The sequence below is a fragment of the Lepus europaeus genome, chromosome 13 (genome assembly GCF_033115175.1).
Source record: "Lepus europaeus isolate LE1 chromosome 13, mLepTim1.pri, whole genome shotgun sequence".
Classification (NCBI taxonomy): domain Eukaryota; kingdom Metazoa; phylum Chordata; class Mammalia; order Lagomorpha; family Leporidae; genus Lepus; species Lepus europaeus.
Genome location: NC_084839.1, coordinates 83077288 through 83085983, shown reverse-complemented (window position 1 = coordinate 83085983; position 8696 = coordinate 83077288). Strand labels below are relative to the sequence as shown.

At 47.5% G+C, this 8696-nt stretch overlaps 1 pseudogene; it reads right to left on the bottom strand.

Annotated features, from left to right (window-relative positions):
- Positions 1-202: 202 nt before the first annotated feature.
- Positions 203-1306, bottom strand: LOC133772232 (DNA-directed RNA polymerase III subunit RPC7-like; annotated as a pseudogene).
- Positions 1307-8696: the final 7390 nt, after the last annotated feature.

The following is an 8696-nucleotide window of genomic DNA, read 5'->3' as shown; positions in this document are numbered from 1 at the left end:
GTGAAATTCACACTCAGCAATATACAGCTCAGAGTGGCCTGTCTTCCCATGGGGATGTTTTCAATCACAAAACTTCTAACCTCTTTGAAGTTCATACATGTTTACAGCTTAGGTGGGTTAATGTTGTCATTAATGTAGTGGTATGGAACATCCCATGTACAAGTAGAAAATAAAATTATTTTCAAGTTTCTGTTGTTTTTTTTTTAAAGTGCTCTATGTGCTGTATTAAATCAATTTGCAGATTATAGAAATCCATTATGACAAATCATATTTGTACAAAAGATCAGCAGTTAAACAAGAACGGTTTGTTCAAGTATGGATGCATCGATTAAGAGATGCAAAAACTCATTAGGCATTAAGAAAAGTCAATCCATAAGAAAACCTATGAGGAATGGCAGAGGTATCTAGAAGGAATGTTGGCGTGTCAGAGACTCATTTGTACACGGTAACTGCTACTACAGTAAAGTGGTTCTGAATGTTTTAGTAACGACTATCAGTAACTGTCCAACCAAAAGGTAACAAAAGTAAAACTGGCTTTTACTCCTTATCAGAAAAAAAAAAAAAAAAAAAAACAAGTCTGAATGCTCAGAAGCTGCATCCTAAGAACATTTTCTGACGAACTTCACGGTTAGTAGGTTGCTTCATCCATGTTGTCGTCGCTGTCTACGCCAAAATCGTCTCCGTTGTCGAAGTATGAGTTAATGTAGTCATTTTCCTCCTCCTGCTCTTCTTCGTTGTACTCCTCCTGCTCCGCAGCTTCTTCATCGTCCTCATCGTCGCCCTCTTTACTCTTCTCTTTGCTGCCTTCTCTCTCTTCGTTTTCCTCATCTGATTTCTCACCGTCGCCTCTCTTCTCCAGTTCCTCGATTTTTTTCAAGACGTCTGCAGTACTAGTGAGGGCAGTGCCTTGGCCAGTAGCCTTCTCCTTTTTGGATTTTGGGCTCGCTTTTTTGCATTTTTTTCCTTGGCATCATCTCTCTTGGAAATCTTCTCCAATCTGGTATCCACTCTTCTTTGTATACCTTCATACATCTTTTACTGTACCTTTCAATGTCTTGCTTCTCTCCGGGCGGCTCAGTGAAATAAGGCATCCTTTTCATTGTTTCTCTCAGCTCCTGTTTCAAGGCCAGCATGTAATCTTCACCTTCCCCTGTTTTCAGTGGCACTGGCTTATAATCGGGATCGGGAAACACGGGGCGGGGGGTGGCTTCAGCACCATGTCAGGCAGCTTTTCACCTCTGCTGAAGCCCTCGGCCTCCATGTTAAAGGTGTAGGCAGCCTGCCCTCTTCCTTTGTTCCCCGCCATCAGGATGGGCTATGCCAGGAGACTGAATTCTGAAAGACACCACCAGGGGTGCAGGCAGGCTGGGTCCTACAGAGAAAGAAGCCATCACTGCTCGCTCCAGGCTCCGGGCTTGGGCAAAAACTGCAGTTGGAGTACCGGCCAGCCGGCCAGGCAGGGGCTGCGGGCGCCGGACGCCAGCGCTCCGCGGCTGCCGGTTCTACCAGCGCGCACTGCTCTCCACGCGGCCGCGGCGCCGCGCTCCCAGTCTTAGGGGGTAGTATTTTAAAAAACAAGATGTAAAACATTATATGATTTAGAATTATGTATATATGTATATAAATAAAAATTTTAAATTCACAAAAAAATTATTTTTGTTAATGGCCTGATCTGATACCTTGGAAACTAAAAGAAGTCAAGGTTTTAGACACCTGAGACAATATGTATGCCAAAGAATAAATAAAATTTTGTCTGCATCTGTCGGGGCTGTGGAAACTGAAGTTTGCCTATGTGGCTTGGCTCACCCATGGGTCCCTGCCCTGAGCAGGCACTGTCCCTTTGATCTTGGCCCCACATCATGCACAGTCCACAGGCCAGAGAGGCTCAGTGCCCTGGCACAGAACCACCGGAATGAGCCGAGCCTGGACTAACGAATTAGCATCAGCATGAACATCTGAAAACCTGAACAAAAATGCTACTGTGCAAGCCACTAGTGTTTCGAGCGCTTGTTGCAAACCATTATTGTCGAAAACCTGACTGATACAATACTGAACATCCACACACAGATACACACATTTAAGAGAACTGATTACATAGCTAAAATATTTGGAAAACCACCATAAGGAAAAAAAAAACATAGAAAAAATGAAAAGCTAGAATATATCTGATTGAATGGAGTGAATTTTCACTCCACTGTGGAAATATCTAACAGTTCAGTCAGTGCTAAGATTTTTCATATACTGTGATATTTAGCTGAGTAACCATCATGAGACTTGACATAGAAAATCCAGACCTCAAAACTCACTGTAAACATTTCATAAATAAAAATAAATGCTTTAAATATATAAGTGTAAATCTTTCATAAAGTTTTTATACAAATGCGTAATATATTTTCTATATTGCCTGTTGTCGTTATACATACATATATCCATGTAAGCACACACACATAAAACACGTGCCAATCAACAAAATTATCAGGGTGACAAGGGAATGCACTTTAACCTCTCCAGATCCCACATTACAGAAAGACCTGGGGAACCCCAGAAGATAGAGGAATAATACCAAAATACATCCATAATACACAGCATGAGTCATGTCTGCTTTTGTTAAAGAATGATTTTTCTAGATTCATCCCTTTTAAAAGTTTCTAAAGAAAATATTGTCTTTGGGTCACCTTTATAATTTTCACCTTAGAATAAATCTGTGGTCTGTGAGAGGAGGAGGATGCTGGGCTGAAGGGGATTGAGCGTCCCCATCGTTTGGGGAGAGGTCAGTGGCCCCTATCTAAACAGTAAAGGGGTAAAGGAAAGGGCTGCAATATGTCTGGTGTTGACATGCTGCTCTTACTGTTTGCAAAAGTGGAAGTTCCAATATGGGGAAATGTGTGTTGGTGAAGGCAAGTCACAGCGGTGGGTGGGGTAGACATGGTCCCTGCACCCATGGAAACAGATGCACCCTCAAGAGACTGACCTGGGTGTAAACAACACTGGGAGGGCTGCAGTCACATCTTTGGTAGCTGGGACAGGGCTGCCAAGCTGCTGGGGCCCAGGGTGAGAGGAGCAGCTCTCTCCCAGGCAGGAGGCAGCCTGAACCACACCCAGAGCCACACCCAGAGAGGTCTCCTTCCACAGGCTGCATCCACAGTGCAATCCTTGGAACTGTCTCTAAGACTTTGCCGGTTCCTTAAGGCTTTCCAGCAGTTTCTGCACAAAGTGATGCCCTATGATAAACCCCTTCACACTACTTTACCGTACACCTTACAGTACTTGACACTGGGCCGACCACACTGAAAGCGTTATCCCAGCCTCCTTCTTGTTGCTAATTATGATGCCTTCCCAGTGGACCCTCCAGAGGTGGCCAATATGCACACGCTTCCATGACATCTAACCTCTAAGACAAATAGGTTTGGTTCTCATCCGGATCTGGGTGCACAGTCCCCTGGGAGAATGAGGGATTTTTTTACCCCCTCTCATCCTCAGACAGTTTTTCTTCAACCGTTGTGGGTTTTCCCCATGCACTTACACATCAGCTCTCTGTAAATACTGAAGGAGACTTTCGATACCTGCTTTTCAAATGTAGCCTTCGTCATAAATGATATCTTTATTACCTAATTAAGGATACTGCTTGAGTTGCTGGTGCTGTGGCGTAGTGAGCTAAGCTCCCGTCTGAGGCGCCGGAATCCCATGTGTGCACCAGTTCATGTCCGGCTGCTCCTCTTCCAATCCAGCTCTGCTGTGACCTGGGAAAGCAGTGGAAGATGGCCCAAGTCATTGGCCGCTGCACCCACGTGGGAGACCTGGAAGAGGCTCCTGGCTTCAGATTGGCACAGCCCTGGCCCATAGAGGCCATCTGGGGAGTGAACCCGCAGATGGAAGATTTGTCTCTCTCTGCCTCTGCCTCTCTCTGCACCTCTCTCTCTCAAATAAATAAGTAAAATATTTAAAAAAGGAAAATACTGCTTGAAGCAGATGTTTAGAATATATTTTTAAAGAAAAATAACAGGTAAATGTTCATTATAATTTATATCAAACTGCACACTATTGCAGCTCTGAAGTTGTGTTCCCTTCCTCTTCCCACTCCCACCCTCCTCCCCCATGGGCACCGCCCAGGCAACTCCTCTGCATCACTAGAAATAGGCACTGGAAATAGAGACTTGTATCTCAGTTAACATTTAACTAACGACTTTCACCAATTTGGTCACAAAAGTTGCATGAGTTATAAGTCAAATTTCCTCAGTACCACCCAAAGTGAAAAAAATACATAGCAAGAAGTACTATTTCAATCAATTTTCTCCACAGGGTGATTTCAAGGAAGAGAACAGCCTATGGAAGCATCTTGAGTTGGGAGCCGTCATGGTTAAAAGAAATGTCAGGAAAAGATAGATAATATTTGGTAAGATATTTTAGTTTTTGTAAATGTATGAGCTGTTTGCATTGGTTTGAAACCCTATTTTCAACCTCCATCGTACTTACTCTGGGAATATGCCATCATCTTCCCATCAGGAGCTCCTACAATGTCAGAGCTTAAGGAAAACACAGTTATCAGGTATCTGTCCCTGGTGTTAAGCCCAGGCCTGAGGTCAGTGGTCACACCCTACTCTGCAGTCCCAAGTCTGATCTTCCCACCCTTGCCATCAACACTACACACTGTGAAGTCTTTTCCTTCCTTGAGGAGTGTGATAGAGCTTCATAGCACATTTTACATAAAACTGTTTATTTCATTTCAAAACAATGCCTGTTACTGCTGCAAACTTGTTTCCATGGTCCAATTCAACTTTTCTACTGTGAAAGTAATGATATATTTTGATGGGATAATATGCCAATAGCTTTTTCTACCAAAAACAAGAGCAGATATATTTTTGTGTGCAAAGAGTCTCTCTTACAGTTGTCAGGAACCAGCCAAAGCTGTTTTATGAGGGACAGGTGCACAGAAGGAAATTGGGCAATTCTGACCCCATGTATAATAAAGCCCAACTAATAAGTCCATAAATAGAAGAGAATGGAATGGTTTCATACATTGAGAAGTGTGAGGAGAATAGTAGGTAATGGTGTATGAGATCTGGAGGTGGGAGGCGGTACGTCTGTGCTGTCAGGGAAGGTCTGGGGTCATCTGGAGATGCATCTGAGTGTGGAGGAGGCAGCCCTGTGCCCACGTGACAGAATCCACAGCAACACCAAGGGTCATCCCAAGGAGTACAACAATCAGGAGATTTCAGATAAACCATTAAGTGTTTATTGAGAAATTAGTTTTTAACTCCTAAGTCAGACAAAAGCCAACCAGTAGCATAAAAATAAAAATTACATATGCAGTCTATAATTTAGTCCTCTTAAGGATAAAACTTGTCATATTTCTCATCACACCTGGGCAAGGGTCACACTCATGAAGCCCTGGAGCCCCCTGTTTCACCGTCATGCCATTGGCACTCATGTCCCACGGGGATTCTGCATGTGACCTGAGCCCTCAGCAGTGGGAGGGCAGTGCCTCTGGGGTGGATCAAGCTGAGGCAGGTGCAGCACAGGACTCTGGACACAAGGCTCCCACCCTCTGGGTCTCGGAGCTGTGGCTCCAGCTAAAAGAGGAGGATGTGAGGAGCCCCACCTGCTCGGGTTCATGTGTTCCATGATACTGAGACTGAGTCCATTGTTCAATGAGTACAGCATCCATCATCTGTTGATCAACCAGCTGGACCGGGTGGAGTAGCAAGATCACTGGAGTAGATTTGTGTTTTGTTTTCATCTCAGATTCCCCTGGCAGCAATCCATGCCCCGGTACCCGCCTTACCTCTCAGTGTCTCTGAGACACCAGATGGACCAGGAACAGGAAGGGAGGAGCGGCCAATGTGTTGGGTTGTGGGGAAAATGCACTCTGTGCTCTGAGACTGGGAGCCTGGCTTGCCTGCCCCATTGACTTGGCTGTGTCTCCCAAAACCTGTCTGTCACAGGCTGAATTGTGTCTCCCAAATCCCTATGTGGAAGCCCTAACTCCCATGTGGCCATATTCAAATACAGGGCCTCTGTGGAGGAACCAGGGTTAAATGAGGTAATGAAGGAGGTGGGGGAGGTGTCTGGGCCCAGTAGGATTGCTCTTCTTACAAGAAGAGAAGCCAGCGCTCTCACTACCCACTCCACACACACAGGGAAAGGCTTGTGAGGTCAACAGCAGATGAGGACACACAGACGAGGATGCTGACAAAGGAACAACAGGCCCCTCTGCATCCTGATGTTGAACTCACCAGCCTCCAGAATGGTGAGAAGTGGACTTCTGTCGCCTAAGCAACCCTGCCCAGGGCGTGTTGGTACCCACAGCAGTCCTCACAGAGCCATCCACCTTCCTGACCCTCTCTAAGCAGGATCAGCCTCCACAGGCACCCGTGCCTTTGGAAACCCCGACTGGCTCCTCATTTGCATGCTGCTCTGACCCTGGGGAGGAAGGGAGAGGCAGGTTTTAACCTCAGTGCTTGCATTAAACACAAATATTTCCTGGAAGATGAGGTCTATTGGCCTCCCCCACACCCACCCCATCAGAGCTGTGTAGAATTGAATGCATTATTTACTTGGTACTATCGTTTGGGGATGTCATGTTTGTAACGGTGCTAGTAAGCACATCATGTGGTCTCCATATCCAGCCCCACTCCCCAGGACTGAAGGTCTTGGATTGTTGCAGGGCCTTCCAGAGGATTGACAGCATCCCAGCCCAGCACCAGCAGAAACCAGGCCAACTCTCAGTCTCCTGCTGGCTCCCACTGCCCCATAGACACTCGGCCTGCCTGGGTCAGACTCCAGGGCTGGACAGACGTCACTCGAACCATCACCAGCCGTGCTGACTTCTGGCACCTTCACCTTTTCTTATCCCCTGCAGACGTGCCACAGCTGCTGCTCCAGCCCAGGGCTGTTGCCAGGTCTGTGGCCTTCTCAGGGCAACAGGCTGGGGGCAGCTCTGAAATGGCAGCCCCTCTCCTCCTCCCACTACCACACACCTCTTCTATGAGCACCTCCAGCGCATCTGGTCTGCAGTGCTGAATGACGGCAAACTCTAATTGGGCTGAGACAGCCTCTAGAAGGTGAGAAGCCATGTAGGGGCACCACCTTCCCAGCCTGGGGCAGGACACCGCTCCAGGAGTCTGACAACAAGTCTGGGAGGATGAGCACGTGAGTGTTTCTTCCTTTGGGCAGGGGCATCTCATCCATCACATTGTTCACAATCACCAGAGCATGGCCAATGAAAAGTTTTAGGATTAAGTTAAATGTCTGTGCCAATTCACCCTGAGTGTCAGCATTGTGTGGAATTCTCCTCCCCACCTCACTCGGCAGGCTGCTAGGGGAACCCCGGCCCATCAGCACCACCAGGACCGAATGGCAGATATGTGGGCGAGACCAATGTGGAACTCACCCAGCTGATTCCGACGCCTTCCGCTGCATGAAAGCCCAGGCAGAACAACAGAGAAGCCGCGCAAGCAACCCACATGTCATGCACTTAATGTCATCCTTTCTATCCTTCACGTGTTGGGGCGATCTGTTACACTGTGGTAGATAGTGGAACCTCCACAAATCAATCCAGGCAGCACATCCTTGGAGACCATACCTTGGTTCTAGTCTCCTTCTGCCTGTTTCTCCACAAAGAACTGGGCTAAAGGTCAGCTACTAATTCTTCAACCTGCCCCTGCTTCCCAAGGTCAGAAATCCACGGACTCTGAGGCTGTGGGCCTCTACCACACAGTCCCTTCACAGATTGGGCAGTGCTCCCTGCGTGGAGCAGCTGTCTTGGTGACAGGGCAGCCATCCCCAGCCCCCAAAGGCTGTCCTTGTTTGGGGACCTGACGGAGCACTGCAGGCAGTCACACATCCCGAGTCTTCAGCTTCCACTCCACGGGTGGCAAAGGAGAAGACAAAATCAGAGTCACTTCCCTGGAAACTGGAGGGGGTTTTTCCAAGAGCCTCCACAATAGCCCTAAGAATTAGCAGCCTGGGAGCCTCCTTAGGTCCCTAGCTCTCTGCTGCTTCTACGGGTGATGGCCATAGTCATCTAGAGATGCTGCCAGGATTGCCAGAGACAGTGGAAGCACAAGCTGCCCCCTGCAGCATGTACGGAAACCCATCCAGGCAATGCCATGCATTGCTCCTCGCAAAGGGTGAAGCTAGATTTGTCCTGTTTATTAAGAACAGAGCCAAGCTGAAACATGACAGTAGGAACGCTGGGACTTCCCTGCATGCCTTTGTACAAGAAGCCAGATAGAAATGGCTGTCGATTCTGTGCTTGGGCACAGTCTATTAAAGGCGAGGTAGCAGAGCCCAGCCCCAGCTTGAGGGGCTGGTGGGCAAGTTCATTCTTCATAGGCTGAACAGGAACCTTGTGAGGCTCTGCAGAGGGAGTGGACTTGAGGTGGGAGCCTGGGCAAAGCACTCCAGGATACTCAGGGAGGCAGAGGAGAGCCTCAAGGCTATTGGCATCTCCACCTCATAGATGGCCTTGGACTTGTGCCTTGGTCTCTAATATTTCAGGGGAAATTACTCCACATATCGCATGGTAATTTCTGAAGCGCTTTTGGACATATGATCGCTGTGTCTAAAGCTCAAGTTGCAGCTCACGATCTGCAGGAGAAATTGGGTTAACTCTGAAACATCCATCCCTACGAGGCAGAGGAGCTTGGCTAGGAAGCTCACCTTGAAGATTCCGCACAGTCCCTCGTTTCTGGACT